The following is a 17,177-nucleotide window of genomic DNA, read 5'->3' on the forward strand; positions in this document are numbered from 1 at the left end:
CAAAGTAGCAAGTTTGTTTTTACTTCATACCCTGAATGTTGACTACACTTGCCTTTGTTAGGCTGCAACTGTGTGTATGCACTAAGCTACATCTCCAGGCACTATATCACTTTGATTTATTCCATTATATATTAAATACCCATGAAACAAAATTTTCCAGTGCATGACAAGGAACAGATATTTATTATTTGTACTGCAATAGCACCTAATGGCTGTAATCAAGGACCAGTGCCCCATTTAGTAGGTACACAATGACAAGATGGTTCCTGCCACAAAGAGTTTGCAATCTAAGTACAGTAAAAGCTGTTTTATCTGGCATGTTGGAGGAATGGGGGGTGCCGATAATTGAAAAATGCCAGTTAACTAAGTGGGAGAGAGTTTGGGTGTGGGAGGGGGCTTGGGGCGCAGGAGGGGGTGCAGGTTCCGGGGGGTGCTTACCTCGGGCAGCGCCCCGCAAGCCGTGACCTGTCCCAGCTGCTCCTAGGCGAAGGCGTGGCAGGTGGCTCTGAACGCTGCCTCCACAAATTCCATTGGCCAGGAAAAATAGCCAATGGGAGCTGCAGGGGTGGCATCTGTGGGCAGAGGCAGTGCGTAGAGCCACCTGCCATGCTTCGGCCTAGAAGTGGACAGGACAGGTTGCCGCTTGTGGGGAGCCTCCAGAGATGAGCAGCCCCCGGATCCAGCACCCCGCACCCTTTCCTGTGCCCTAAGCCCCCTCCTGCACCCAAACTCCCTCCCTAAGCCAGCACGCCACACCCCCTCCCACGCCCCAACCCCCTGCCAGCCCCACACCAAACAGACTATAAATGAACTTTCAATGAAGATCAGAAATGCTGGTTTATAGAGCTTTCTGGTTGGTGAAGTGCCAGATAAAACAGCTTGTACTGTATAAAACAAGAGGCAGACAGAAGAGTGAGCAAAAGTAACTGTGAGGAAGTTATAGACTATGTATTCTCCAATGCGCATTAAATCAACTCTTTGAACTAATTAATTAATTTTAAATGAAAACCTCACATCCAACTCCTCCATTTTCTCCAAACAAAAATCTCAAATCCAAAACTGATTAAGACAATTGATAGTAACTAAGCCTTTGAGGTGGATTTGTGATGTTTATTATCTATTAATACTGAATATCCATTTCCACCTGATTATGATATACAGAAGAATGATCTAGCTAGATCAACAGAAAAACAAATTATCTTTCCTACAGTTAGGTCAAATTCAACAATGGATAAAAATATCATTTTTAACATACAAATCTGTTTAGGGACGTAAATAGCTTCCCTTGAATCCTACTAGTTTAAACAGAGAAACACCTCAGACTTAATAGCAAACCTTTTTTTTTTTCTATCCAATTATATGGTTAAGGAATTGTGTATAAGAACTACAAGCATCTATCAACATTATTTGTGCCGTGACAGGTCTATCGTACTAACACAGATTTTTCACCCCGAGTCACTTAAACTCCATCCGCCCATTCAAATCTACTGAAGCATGAGTCATACTGACAGATGCAGCAAGCACTGCAGATGTAGACTTAAAAATAAATCACTAATTCTAATTAATAGGCTGAAAGCCAGTAGTTTTTCTGTTTAAACAGACCTCCCTTTTGTCCTGGCTGGGCACAAGACTGGGAGACGGATTCATTAAAGCTACAGTATAAAAAAAACCCTTCAACGGTATTCTGTTAAAAGATTTAATACTCATCTGAGTTATTAATAGTTCCTTACATTAACTTTCCATTTTTCTTGCATTTTATCAGCATATGTCATTCCCTTGGCTCTGTCAAGACACACATACATTGCTCCTATTATACACAGCAAAAGCATTTTAGGTCACTGCACACCTCTTTTGTTCACACTGCTGCCTAGAATGAAATAAATTTTTAATGGATTTCTATACTCTCTTAATAGACTTTTGGAGCTAGCCAGCAAGCCTCATTCATTATATAGCAAAACATGGTACTAAATGTCATTTTTAGTGAGAACATGACACAATGTATTAATTGTTAAAGTTATACATTATTATTCAGAAAAAACAATTGTTAAAAATCTATTTATAATAATATATGCTACAATGTTGAGAAATGTGTCCAAGATTAACGAATGAAGCCCACAGTACAGACTCGTAGAGCACTACTGTCGTTAAACATGGATCCTAAAGGCAGATTTCAGAAAACAAAAAATTACAGTACATCATTTGGTCCCTCTCCTGTCCAGTCTCCTCTGAACGTCAGCATCTGCTCCCATTTATTGTGTCTCAGACCCTGAGTATTTAAGGATTGTACTTGCATACACAGCTTCTAACTTCTAACTGCAAAAGGTGTTGCACACAATTCTTGGTGGCTCTACTCTTGAGTTGGACAATATTTACTTAGTAATGCCTTAGTTTAAGCAACTTTATAGATGTTATATATTTACTTTACTCACAGATCTGGTACCTTCCAACAAAGTTTACAACATGTACTTGCTGCATTGGCACTTTTCCATGTTAACTATGACAGCATGCCTCGTCACTTTTGCCTGTTTTCCCTCTATGAAGAAACCTTATTTGATCTTCAGGAGTGTGATATGGTTTTTACAGATACAAAGCTTGAAATTTTGCACTAGCACAAACTTTTCTACCAAACTGAGCATTATGAACAGCTCTCCTAGCAGAATGGTTCCTAAGCGGGACCATAAGGCCCTATACCTGTAAACACTTATGCAGTTGACTTCAGCAGGACTACTCATGTGCACAAAGTTAAGTATGTATGACAGAGTTCAATGCCTAAGCATTAAAGTATCTAAGTTTCTCTGGAGAAATTCTGCTTGCTTTTTCTAGATGTGCTAGTGAATCTATCCATAAAGTCTGTCCTTTCCTTCCCATAAAATACTGATACACATAATGGGCTGCACCACAAAAAAAAAAAAAAAAAAAAAAAGACACTGAAGAGATGATACTTATTAACCTGGATTATATATCCATTTCTCCATTATAATTCCTAGATTACTGTGCCACCTGAAAGCCTGAAAGGTACAAATATGTCTTTTCCCATATTTATTGCACAGTCCTTAAACTCAGATTACCATTTGATACTTATAAAAATGTATTCAGGGACAGTAATTAGCCGCCCCCCAACCCCACCAAACAGACCTCCAATTGGACCAGCCAAACCACCATCATTTGAAGCAGTCAAGAATAGAAAAGACAACAGAGGAAACAACATATGGATGTGCACTGAACATTTCTGGAGAGTGGCCTTGAGAAAAAAGTCTTTAAAAACCTGTTTACAATACATGATGTTGGAAAAGAGCATAATGAAAGGGAGAAATGCGAAGGAAATGCAGTTAGCTATATTATAACTGAATCCTGTATCCACTACTGGACACGAGACTTACTTGCAGGAGTAGTCCCATTGAACTCATTCATGTGCCTCACAGTAAGCATTATTCTCATTAGTGTTTGCAGAATAGGGCCCTTATTTTATATTTTAGAAAACTCTGTTCAGTGCTTTCCTGGTTGTGGATTTTGAAGACAGTGTTTTACAATATCCTACTCCAACTCATTCAGATAGTGTATTTTTCCTATATTGTGCTTACTTTTAGAAATTAAAGGTGCATTTCTTAAACACTGCACGTATTTCCCAACTGATAATTAAGCAGCAAAACTTTAACTGCAAGAAAATGCACATTAAATCTAATCTGATTTTCCCCCTTCCCCTTGAGTGGTAGGGTGGCTTTGCAAAACAATATCTTCTTTCTGAAGGAATGAAAAGGAACTATACAACTGCTATGTGCTTCCACTTAAATTGCAAGCTTATCCTTAATGTATCTCTTCAAACAGTGCCCACTTTGTCTCAAGCATGGACCTGAGGAGCAAGAGGTCACAGCAGTCAAACCCCATGATTTATTTCTCAAGCCAAACTGTCTTGAGCATCAGCCTCAGGGCTCGAGAAACCTCGTTCCAAAAAAACAAACTGCCTCCCCAAAACAAAAAAAGGCAATCCACCCTGTTTGCTGCACTAAATGCTTTTATTTGACAGAGAAATTAGTAAAAGTCAGCAGCATCAAGTTACATAGCCCACCAAGAGACTGACAAATACTTCAAGAACAAATACCAGAATTATCCCAGCTAAAGATTCAGAGATCTGTCAGAATTTAATGAGTTCAACTTGAACTTCCAATTTTAAAAAAAATTCCCTGGTAGATTAGACCTACTCTCTCATTAGAAGATTTAATTTGGTGAAGAAAAGGGGGGAAGGGTGTAGTTTTTAAACATCAGAATAAGCATCAATATTTGCAAAAGGAAGCGTTTAAAGTATCAAAATAGCTTCTGATTCTTTTAAGTTTTGCAATGACAGCCAAGGGGATGGGGCATCGTAAACAGATTTGCAGCGACAGAAGCCATTGCATGCCCTCCTTTTTACCTGGCAGTCAGCATGAAATTAGCCTTCCTTAAAGTAGGTTTGAAAATGTTTACATTTCAGAAATCCTTTGGCACAGGATATTGATTTTAAAGTCCTTTAAATCGTTATTAATTTAACCTGCCTTGGGTTTTATTGTAAGGTGTCCCAGATACTTTGATAGACTGGTGTTCTATACATAGAAGAATAGAGCTTTTGAGTCCCTAGCCTCACAACTGCCACATCCAGCTGTTGACAGTAATTACTCCATAACTAAGGGTGAAGCGAATATCTCATAAGCAGATTCATTTTGAATACACCTCAGTTGTCGTCTCCCCCACCCCCATCTGATCTTCCTGATGTTTCATATGCCAATCTCAACTGTTGGAGAAACGTTGGAGCAGGAATCTTCACTGCATGATCTGGGCATGGAATGGGAGTCTGTGGGGAGGAGGAAGGGTAATTTTGAGGCAGGCAGGAGACTAGGGCAGGGGATGAAAGGGGGGAAATGACAGGAGACTGGAGGGCATGGAGAAAGACAAGGAAAGGCAGAGACTGTAAACACTTAACTTTAAAAATGGGTAACATATTGTAGCTTTTAAATCCCAAGGTTTTTAATCAAGAGAAAAGCTTCCCCTGTCCACCATCTTTTACTCCATATTCCACCCAGGTTTCATCATCTTCCCTTTCCCTCCCTCCCATAGACTTGCTAAAGCCCATGGGAGCGAAGCCCTTTGCTAGGCCTCATCAAGGCACAGCAGCACTCCTTTTCTGCAGCCCTTTTATGGCAACCTGATTCAGCAAGTGCTTTTCGGGCAATTACGCACGTGCTTAAGCACTTTCTTCAGTTGGAGACTTAATCCAATGAGTAACAGCAAAGTCAAATAAAAACTTTAAAAAAAAAGTGCAGCGCGATTTTCCTTAAAAATTAACAGTTAACGCTGGAGAAATATTATTTTCCTCAAAAAACATCTGTTTTAGTGCCCAAATGTGAATTAGTCTGGAAATAGTAAAGGAATCCTTCCTGTCCTCTTCCAAATACTACTTCACTCACCCACATCCAACTCAATTTACAGAAAGGTTTCCTATTCAAGATCCTATTTCTGATTATTACCTAGTCATTTTTTTATTTTGGCCTATCAGAGTAGCCAAGTGCCCAGTTTTTGACCGGAATGCCTGCTTGAGAAATGGCTGGCTCTGCACAGCTCCTGGAAGCGGCCGGCATGTCCCTCTGGCTCCTAGGCGCAGGGGTGGCCAGGGGGGCTTTGTGCGCTGCCCCTGCCCATGGTGCCAGCTCCACAGCTCCCATTGGCCTGGAACCATGGCCAATGGGAGCTGCGGGGGCAGCGCCTGAGGACAGGGCAGTGTGTAGAGCCTTCTGGCTGCCCCTGCACTTAGGAGCCAGAGGGACATGTCACCACTTCCTAGGAGCTGCCTAAGGTAAGTGCTGCTTCGAGCCTGCACCCCCCCCGTACCCCAACTGTGTCTCAGCCCTGAGCCCCCTCCTGCACCCAGACTCCCTCCCAGAGCCCACACCCTTTCTGCACCTCCACCCCCTGGGCCTCAGGCCAGAGCCCCCTTTCGCACCCTCCAACCAGAAGCCCTCAACACCCCTGCACCCCAACCCCAGCCCCAGCCCAGAGCTTCTTCCTAACTCCAGCCCCTTGGCTCTACCCTCCAGCCCAGAGCCCCGTCCTGCACCCCAAACCCGTCATCCCCAGCCCCATCCCAGAGCCCGCACCCCCAGCCAGAACCCTCCCCCTCTCACACCCCAATCCCCTACCCCAGCAAGTGAGTGAGGGTGGGGGAGAACGAGTGACAGAAGAAGGGGAGAGGGAGTGAGCAGCGGGCGGGGCAAGGGTGTTCGGATTTCTACAATCAAAGTTGGCAACCCTACCTAGCACATGTTTTTGCAAATTCCAGGGGAAAGATGTTAAGGAGCTGGACTGGGGTGGGGGCAAGGGGCAGTCAGGTGGAGTGAGTTTAAGCAATGAAAAATTATATAGGAGTAGATCCCATAACCATTTTCAAACATTCTGGTGATTTGGGTTTTTTAAAAGATGCAGGATTTTGTAATTACTTTTCAGTGTTAGCTAGACAGAACCATGTTCAACCTTAACTGTAAAAAAAAGTTTTGTTTGAAAAATACCTATTAAAAATCATCACAATCAATGTAAATTGAAGGAACAAGAGTATACAGACTGAATCACATAGACTAGAACCACTTCTTCAGTTTCAGATAATATTGCAAAACCCAGCATTTATTTCTCAACACTTGGGTTTGCAAAAGCAGTCTTGTTCTCATTTTGGCACTGATAGTTCAGTGGATGAAGAGAGAGGGTTGCAACATGAATAATAATGTAACTGCCCAAACCAAACCTCTTTGTATATAGATTTTTCTTCTCCTTTTAAACCTGCCTTTGTACTTGAAGTAAGGACCATTAACATGCTACAAAGAACTCTGCATCCTCTGACTATTCCAACTTGTTTAGAAAGACTGGATTCATCCTGCTGCATGAACTGAAGACCAGAGTTCACATCACAGTGTGAGTTGGAAGAAAAATAAATAGACTGAAGAGTCTACGAAAGGGTACTTGCCTGTTTCTGAACAATTCAGCATTTGGCTTATAAAATGTGCACAAATACTCTGCAACATTTCGTTAAGAGAGTGACGAGAGGAAAAAAAGATTCTTCAGAATACTTACATAAGACAATCAACAAGGGAATTGGAAGAACTCAAATTCTGATAAAGTTTGTGGTTGCTGCTACTGTAGAACTATAAGTTGAGATTCTGTAGGAGTAGCCAAAAGAGGCAGACAAAGGTTGCAGGGAATCTAAAACATTTGCAAAATACACCCATACTAGATCTGAAACTCAGAGTTCTGGCAGAATATATACAACTGGAAGCATATGGTTACATAAGAAATACAACTAAAACAAACCCACACAACTTAAGTCATTGTGAAAGTACAGATCCTCTTCTAATATCCATCCACTGTACATAAGCCACTTTTTCTCATAAGTAATTGGGCTGAAGGACCTGATAGGGAGTGCTGTGTCATGTGTTCAAGCACATATATCCATCAACAGAATCAGAACATTATTACTGTGTTAACTACATTAGATCCAGGGTGGAGGGTGGGGAGATTTTAGCTACAGATATAGTCTCATTTGGTGTAAACTATTTTCTACGACCCCCCTCATTTTTTTCTTAAAACTTCCTCAGCCTGTTCTTTTACTGATTTTATTTTGTGTGTGTATCTGGTGCCGTTACAGTCTCACCCTGCCAGCTCTGAACCCTATCCACTGACTGACATGCCTACCAAACACCAAAAATTCTCCCTTACCCATTTCTAGGGACCTTGTGACTCTTTCATCTGTCAAATTTCCTCCCCTCCCCCACAAATAGAAATACCCTTGTCTCATGGCATATTCAGCCTTTATCTGTACCCCCCTGACAAAGTGGAACTCAAGTTATAGATGTGTTTACTTTGTAGGAATTTCTCAGGTTCTTAACATAGTTACTCACATGGATAGCTTTCAATACTGATACGTATTCTCATTCATAAACCCCTCAGAGCCCTAATGTCCACCAGGCCTCCTCCCACTTCTGGCACTCTGTCCAGCTGTGTTACATGTCTTCCCCACAAAGTCTTGTGCACTCCCTGCCCCAATAATCTCTCATGAGCAGTCTGATTTTCCCCAAGCTCCACGCCCTGCAAGCTCCCTTACCACATTAAGCCTTTAAATGTTGATACACATCAATGATTAGATCCATCAATGTTGATACATATCAGTGTTTAAAAGCAAAATGTGGTAACTGAGTACAGGGCACGGTGGGGCCAGGCAGTGTGTCTAGAGGAGAGTACATTGAGGAGTGAGGCTGTTATGGGAACTGCAGTGGAGCAAACAGATAGGAGAGAAGCCGCTCTTAAAGTACTGCTTATGCCATTCGGTTCAAAGCCTCCTTCCCCGTGGCCTTTATGCTGGGCAGAGCTCCGTGTTTCACAAAGGCAGGTGGGCAGCACTGGAACATCTAAGGTGCTGATGTATCCAAGTAATTCTATCAGCTAATCTTGGCATATCCCCAAAGTAAGTGGAACAACTATGTATGTAAAATTTGAGAAGTGGCTTGTGTCCAACACATCCGAATGCGAGAGAGAAGTATGGAGTTTGTGGTGGTTTAGTTAGAGGAACACAAATAAATGTGAGGAAAACAAAGCAAAGTAAGTATTTTAAGACGATATCAGCAAACATTAAATATTTTATTAAAAATTAGGGCATCTATATAGTTGGTTAGCGCACAGCATGCCAGAGTCTAAACCTACCATGCATTAGCCTGTCACATGTTATCTGGCTGCATGGGATACTGCTACCATACACTACAAGTTCCATACTGTGCTTTGACATACTGCTGCTCCAAACAGTGTGGACAAGCTTTCATACAGAACAGTAACTCTTTGCAAGACTGAATTTATCAAATTTAGTAACTAAGTTCAGTTGGCAAAGTGTGAAACAAAGGAACTTTATTCTTGTGTTAAATTCAAGTACCCTTAAACTATGGAGTTGCTACAGACTTCTCCTTAATATTGTGGTCTTGCCACTGCGAGGCTGTATCAGTATTTTCTGTTTTACAGGGTCAGTACCTCGGTGTGTCTCAGATTTTTCCAGAAGGGAGTTAAATTAAGATTGCAAGGGCAATGTCCACTCCAGTATTTTTGAACTTGAGTGTGCTTGACTTTGTAGCCTTTTAATCCTTTATGTATTTTCCTAATTTTGATGTTTTTTTAATAGTTTTGTTTGTTTAATGTTAATTAAGGTTGCTGTCATCAATAAAGTCTATTGTTTGTGAATATGTATTATACATTCACACAAATGTAAGTATTATGTGGTTGACACTTTACCTCCTCGCCAAAGTTTAGGGACAGTAGACTCAAGGCTCAGGTGGTTTATTTTCCCTTACATTCAGTTTTTGATCACTCTGTCCAAGGTGTGAAAAATTCCTGTCAAGTAGTAAAGAGCACTAAAGGATCATGGAGCCAAGATACCTGATCCACCTTACTGAAGCACACCAACCATTTAACTCTTCTTCACACAGCTCTACTTTTACTGGTATTGAAACACATTTAGAAATGTCACATTCCCTTTACCTAAGATTTGAGAAGCTGTCTTGATTTTTCTGTTGCAGCTGATACTGTCCTTTAAGCGAATGGAAACATCTGATGCAAGCAAAGGCAACATCAATCTTAAGGACAACAAAATTAAAAGTGCAGTCTCTATCCTGGCTCGGTGTGGAGGGGAGACCTAAGGGGGAGGGCCATGTTAGAGAGAGAGCCCAGCCTGCACTGGCTGCTACCCTGGAGCTTGACTCTCAGAAGTGGGGTTTCTGCCTTTGATGTTGCCCTGCTCCACTTGTTTAGAATTCAGCACTTCCAAAATGCACCATTTCTGCATTCTCTATGGACAGAATCCCTCTTCTCAGCACCCGCAGGGAACCAGCTACTGGGCAGGGTTGCAGCCTGCTACTTTGTGAAAAAGAGGGCAGCTAGATGCAGGAAGTGAGACAGGAAATGAGACGGGGTGAAGGCAATGGGGTCTGAGGCCCTCAACCCCAGCTTGCTACCTTTAGGTGACCCCCACCCACGAGCTTAATGCTCCTTTGGGGCTAGATCCAGCTCCTGCCACTGATGTGAGGGCCCTCGGCTGCCACGCTGGGAGCAGCTCTGCGTGCTGAGAGTCTGGTGGTATTGGACAATTCCGGGGCAGGTCCCCGCAGCCTGAAGGCCTTGTGCGGAGGGAGCTCTAGGAGGAAAGGACCCACCAGCTAGGTTTGTCCCAGTCCTCTCCCCAGAGTTTCCCTGGGAAGCTTGAATTCCCCCCAGACCCTTACCCCCACCTTCTTGTTTAGTGACAAGGGGCGCATGCTAGGAAGGGGAGACCCAGTGGGAGATGCAACTTGCATGATGCAGAGACTCTCCCTGAGCCCCTTACCCTGCTCTGTTGATACGCAGCACCATCCCAAGCCCTCCAATCAGTCCCCTTTGGGGCTGGGCTGGGCCTCCAGCTCTGTGATCCTGCCTGGGAGCTGGATCAGGGCTGGCCATGATTGCATGGGAGCATTACAACAGCAGCCTTGGCCAGCCTGCACCCTCAAGCCCCCGGGCCAGTGGGGAGTGTAGGCAGACCCCCACACCGTGTACCCCAACACCTCCACTCTGGCCTGAGGTCCTTCCCCAGTTGGGTTGGCTCCAGGAAGCTGGTCTAACAGAGCAGGTGTGCTGTTGCTGAAAGATCCAGCACACTTGTTCAGGTCAATGTGAAGATTGTGGACAGCCCCATAACCTCAGGGCACCAGACCTTCTCAGCCCCAGATGTGGCAGGGGTCTGATCTGGGGAAGAGGTGCATCCTTGACTCAGTGCCTGCGTGGCTCTGGCTGCCAAGGGGGCATAGGTGGGAGGTGCCTGCAGGAAGGAGGCAGGGAGTGACAGCTCTGGTGCATGAGGCTGGTCCTGGCTGGCTCCCCACTCTGGCCCACTGGCTATCATGGCATTCCACCAGTGTCACATGACATGACTATGTGTAGGCAGGGTCATCCTGCCCCACTCCCTTCCTGGTCCTGTCAGATGTAGGGCTTCACCAGTCAAGCTGGGCTGAGAGCTTTGGGGGTTGGGGGGGAGAAAGGGGGGCTGAGCCCCCTCTAGTCCTAGCCACCCTCTACCTAGGAGGTATCTCCACTCCTTCTGCTTCTTCCAGTCAGGCACTGGAAAGCTGTCCTAGTAGAAACTTTAAATCTTTGATTCACTATAATACAACAGGTTTTGATGCCGAGAGGTTGACTGGTGGAAATGATGTAAAATTCTTGACAATGATTTACTGGTCCCACCTGACTTACAGAAATAAGTGTTAGATATCCCCAGTGCCCACTAACCTGGCTGCTCAAGTTTTTGAGGGGAATTTAGTGCTATTGAAAGGTGTAGTAAATATTGTTACTGGCCTTGTGATTAAGGCACTGGCCTGGGAAGCAAGAGGTCTAGATTGTGTGCGACACTGGGTAAATCACAACCTCTGTGCCTCAACTCCCCATCTGGGAAATGGGGATAACAAGGTTTCCTTTCCCGACCCCGTTAGCTGTTTAGACTGTACGCTCTTCAAGGCAGGGACTCTCTTGCTATGTACAATGGGGTTTATTGGTTGGGGCTTCTAAGCGCTACTGTAATACATGTAATAAACCAGTGTCTCTCCAACTTTCCAAACTATTGTACCCCTTTTAGGAGTCTGATTTGTCTTGCGTACCCCAATTTTCACCTCATTTAAAAATTACTTGCTTACAAAATCAGACACAGAAATACAAGTGTCACAGCACACTTTTACTGACAAATTGCTTACTTTCTCATATTTACCATATACACCTCTACCCCGATAGAACGCGGTCCTCGGGAGCCAAAAAATCTTACCACATTATAGATGAAACCACGGTATATCAAACTTGCTTTGGCCTCGAGCATTTCCATTATTAATAGTCACTTCCTGCCCCCGACTTACCCCTCAGAACCCCCAACCCATCCAACACCCCCCCGCTCCTTGTCCCGACTACCCCCTCCAGAGACCCCCGCACCTAATCACCCCTCCCAAGACCCCACCCCCTATTTAAGCCCCCCTGCTCCTTGTCTCCTGACCGCCCCCTCCAGAGACTGCCCACGTCCCTAATTACCCCCAGGACCCCACCCCCTACCCAACCCCCCTGCTCCCTGTCCCCTGATTGCCCCGACCCCTATCCACACCACTGCCCCCTAACAGGCCCCCGGGACTCCCACACCCTATCCAATGCCCCTGTTCCTCGTCCCCTGACCGCCCCGTCCCCAGAACCTCCGAACCATCCAACCCCTCCCCCCCCGCTCCCTGTCCCCTGACCACCCCCCGAGACCCTCTGCCCCTTATCCAACCCCTTCGCCCCGGCCCGGCACCCTTAACATGCTGCTCAGAGCAGCATGTCGGAGCCAGACACGCTGATTCGTCGGAGCGCACAGCCCCACCCCCCAGAGCACTGCTTTACCGTGTTATATCTGAATTCATGTTATGTTGGGTCACGTTATATCGGGGTAGAGGTGTAATTATAAAATAAATCAACTGGAATGTAAATATTGTACTTACATTTCAATGTATAGTATATAGAGCAGTGTATATAATTGTATGAAATTCTAGTTTGTACTGACTTTGCTAGAGCTTTTTATATAGTTTGTTGTAAAACTAGGCAAATATCTAGATAAACTGATGTACCCCTGGTTGAGAACCACTGTGATAAACCACCTCCACATCAGTGAAGTTACCATTCAAGTAATTAGCTAAAAAAAGACACATGCAAAGTTCCTCACTATACAAAATGAAATGTTTCATCCATGTTTCAATTTTAAACCCTTTCATGTATATACAGAGTATATGAAAACACAGCTGGAAAAAATACAGGTTCCCTCAGTGCAAGGAAACCTGAATTAGAAGACATTGGTGTAGATATGGCATTTTCCTGTCATATTCTCGGCAGACTTTATTGAATTAAGATTTAGTATTTTACGGATCCATTGTATTAAATGAATGGTTTATGTATTATTGAGGGCTGGGATTGTATATAACCTTTCAAAAGGGAGAAATGTGACAGATGTGGAACCTGGGGGTTCAAAAGATTATACTGAACAATGTACCAGACAAGAATACACTGAATGCATCCGATGAAGTGAGCTGTAGCTCATGAAAGCTTATGCTCAAATAAATTGGTTGGTCTCTAAGGTGCCACAAGTACTCCTTTTCTTTTTGCGAATACAGACTAACACGGCTGCTACTCTGAAACCAGGCAAGAATGGTGTTTTGGAACAAAAAGTGTTAAGTCATTTTCCCGGGGAATATCTAGGGGGAAGCGAATGCAAATTCTCCACCTCCAATTATGCAAAACCACAGCCTTTTGAAGCTTCGCCCTGAGGAGTGGCCCATTGTCTGCTGATCACCTGTTACCTGACGCCAAGGTCAAAGGCCCAATCTGAAAAAAGGAAAGACTGAACTATTCATAGCTGGTCTGGTTCTGAATCTGAGACAGCCATGAAATTGTAACTGTGTGCGTGTTGAGGGGAGAACAGTTATGGGTTTTGAAAGACTGACACCTACCAGAGTCCAAAGCTGGAGTTCAGGGTGAGGTCTGGTAAGCTTTTTAATATACGTGTAAACAAAATGTTTAATATCTTTTTTCTGTAACGCTTTCAACTTAAGAATAAACATGCTTACTTATGAAGAGCTGTATGGTAACTTATAATTGCAGGCAATTACACTGTTCATAACTTCTGCAGAGAAAACAAAGAGCAGGTGCTGGCCCTTTAGATGTTTTGGCTTGCTAGGGATATCACAGTGTAGGCAGAGAACTGTGCAGCCTGGAAAACCCCTGGTCTCAAGGGAGAGACACTTGGACTTTGCCCAAAGGAGGTGATAGCTAAGGAGCTGGGATGCCTTCAAAGGAGCAATACAGGTGCAATTGCTCTGAACTGCGACAATTGTTTCAGGGTGACAGGTGTATTCAACTTTATGCATATGCACCCCTCCCCCAACTGTTCTAATATTTCACAGATAATTGTAAAAAAAAACAAACCATAGGTCAAACAGGAAACAGTTTGTCATTTAACAGTCACAGTTCGATAAAAATTTTAAAACAGAGGTTTTCACTTCTTTGCTAAATTGAAAAAACTGCATTCAAAGGTTTAAATTATCAATAAAAGGTGAGGAGAGATGTAATTTTTGTGATTTGCTTTCATGGGTTGCAATACCCAAGACCCTGTTACTCAGAGACTGTCCAAGTTTTGACAACGAGCCCAACCAAAACATTAGAAATTGAGAATGGGAGCCAGAGTTGAAACGCTGATTTAATATTTAAATGTTAAGCCTCATCATAGGCTTACAGGAAATAGTTTGCAACAAATCTAGTGGGGAGGTAAGCATATGCATCTTATTTATTCGGAACTGAACACAACCACCCATATCATTAGTGGTTGCCTTAGCCACACATTAACATCTAATTTATATGCGTTGGATCCCATAGCTCCCTCAAAACTTTGACAAGATGCCATTAACCTTCAAACTGCATGAAGGGCTATGACAGATGAAAACAACCTGCTGCACACAAGGCTGACAATGGTTCCAATAGGTGTAAGTAAGCAGTGCACACTTCCTAGAAGATGATCTGCCCACCTCCAGAAAAAGAACTAGACCTTCAACTCCTGCTGACTTTGACACACCCTTTTGTGGCAGCCATTAATCCATTCCTGTCCAGTGCTGCTGGCCCAGTGCCAATCTTGGATGAACAACAGCGTATCAAGACCAACAGCTATGTCCTTGCAGAGCGGCAGCAACTCTGGGATAGAGAGACAGGCAAGCTGATGAATTTCAGAAGCCCTAATTTACATCCACCTGTTTGTAACCTGGAAAGCAAATCCTAACTAGGCTTAACAGGCTACTCACTGGACTGGTCAGAGTGACTACCACAATGCAGAAATTTTGGCATAGCTCCATCTTACCAGGGTGATTACGGGGCAGCACTGCACATGAGCAAACATGTGGTGGAGGAATGCATAGTTAAAAGACTGGAGGGTGGACTGCAACCCCTCCCCCAGTGATGCAGCAGTTAGATAGCTGAACAATCTAGATACTGACTTGTGACACATATGAAAGAAGCAGCAATTTGTACAAACAGAGGCACTGTAAAGACATTGTTAAAAACAGTTTCTTTCTTGAATTTATTTTATTTATTCACTTATTGGGAGAATGTTCAAGGATGAAGGACAAATCCAACTGGCAGCAGATCGTAGAGGTAGGAGGGTGTTGTGATAGTCAGGAGGGATGCTCTTACGAAACAGACAAACAAAAGCAGTAGCATGCTGTCATAAATATAAAGGGAAGGGTAAACCCCTTTGAAATCCTTCCTGGCCAGGGGAAAGCTCCTTTCACCTGTAAAGGGTTAAGAAGCTAAAGGTAACCTCGCTGGCACCTGACCAAAATGACCAATGAGGAGACAAGATACTTTCAAAAGCTGGGAGGAGGGAGAGAAACAAAGGGTCTGTGTGTCTGTCTATATGCTGGTCTTTGTCGGGGATAGATCAGGAATGGAGTCTTAGAACTTTTAGTAAGTAATCTAGCTAGGTATGTGTTAGATTATGATTTCTTTAAATGGCTGAGAAAAGAATTGTGCTGAATAGAATAACTATTTCTGTCTGTGTATCTTTTTTGTAACTTAAGGTTTTGCCTAGAGGGGTTCTCTATGTTTTTGAATCTAATTACCCTGTAAGATATCTGCCATCCTGATTTTACAGGGGGGATTTCTTTATTTCTTTTTACTTCTATTTTTATTAAAAGTCTTCTTGTAAGAAACTGAATGCTTTTTCATTGTTCTCAGATCCAAGGGTTTGGGTCTGTGGTCACCTATGCAAATTGGTGAGGCTTTTTATCCAACATTTCCCAGGAAAGGGGGGGTGCAAGTGTTGGGAGGATTGTTCATTGTTCTTAAGATCCAAGGGTCTGGGTCTGTAGTCACCTAGGCAAATTGGTGAGGCTTTTTACCAAACCTTGTCCAGGAAGTGGGGTGCAAGGTTTTGGGAAGTATTTTGGGGGGGAAGGACGCGTCCAAACAGCTCTTCCCCAGTAACCAGTATTAGTTTGGTGGTGGTAGCGGCCAGTCCAAGGACAACGGGTGGAATATTTTGTACCTTGGGGAAGTTTTGACCTAAGCTGGTAAAGATAAGCTTAGGAGGTTTTTCATGCAGGTCCCCACATCTGTACCCTAGAGTTCAGAGTCGGGGAGGAACCTTGACACATGCCTTTACCCACCCTCAAAAAGAGATGGAGCTAAAGGTAGACGCTAGCTGACATGGTCAAGGGGGAAGAAAGGCTATTCCGGGACACAGGAGGAAAGCAAGAAAAGCCAAGAGCTGACTTGGAAGTAGAGGTTCCTTGGTCAACACTTCAGGATGAAAGGATTGTAGTTTCCCATGAGCACACTAACCTGCTGATTTCAGACTGGCTTTAGCCTACCACTTTAATTTAAATATGTCTAAAGACAGATGGAAAGTTGTTATTCCTATAACATAAAGGCTTATTTTCTCAATGGAAAATAATTATTGGATTAATCCAGTGAAATGACATCAACTAAAACAGTAAGCCCTCCTGTGAAGTGGTTTAATGATCATCCAAGAGAAAAAAAACCCACCACCACCTGTGTAATTCCTAGTTCTGAGTAACAAGGTTACACTTGCTTGAATCAGGACAGAAATTAAGTGACAATTGCAAAATTACTTTCGTAAAACTATTTCAAGCTTTAGACGTGGCAAATTCTTAATTACAGCAAGAACTTTAGACAGCAACTTTATGTCATTCATTACTAACCAAATCCATTAAACTGGAAGGTGCTAACAGCTTCATGATAAAACACAATTGTCCTAACTATATGTGGCCATCAATCTACAATCTGTGAGGGTCAAAATCTACACTATACATTTTGCATCTCCGTCTCTCTTGCCCCATTGCAGAACACAAAGATCCAAAATAAAGCCACAAGAAAAATATTAAGTGCAGAAATCTTAAAATTATGTGGGCTAGTATTAAGTAATTTGAGAGGACAAATTCTAGGAAAATCAATAGGCCTTGTGCTCCTAAATCAGTTAGGCACTTTTGAAAGTCACACCTATTATCTATAATCTCAAGAGCTAAACGACTGAATATTTCCAATGTAAATGTTTCACATTTAAAATCAAGACTGAATGTTTT

The 17,177-nt window shown here is 43.3% G+C and overlaps 1 protein-coding gene across 2 annotated transcripts in view; it reads right to left on the reverse strand.

Moving 5' to 3' along the window:
• RASA3 (RAS p21 protein activator 3) overlaps positions 1–17,177 on the reverse strand; it is a 266,580-nt gene that overhangs the window by 119,019 nt on the left and 130,384 nt on the right. The window lies entirely within an intron of this gene.

Source organism: Lepidochelys kempii, chromosome 1 (genome assembly GCF_965140285.1).
Source record: "Lepidochelys kempii isolate rLepKem1 chromosome 1, rLepKem1.hap1, whole genome shotgun sequence".
In the NCBI taxonomy this organism is placed as follows: domain Eukaryota; kingdom Metazoa; phylum Chordata; order Testudines; family Cheloniidae; genus Lepidochelys; species Lepidochelys kempii.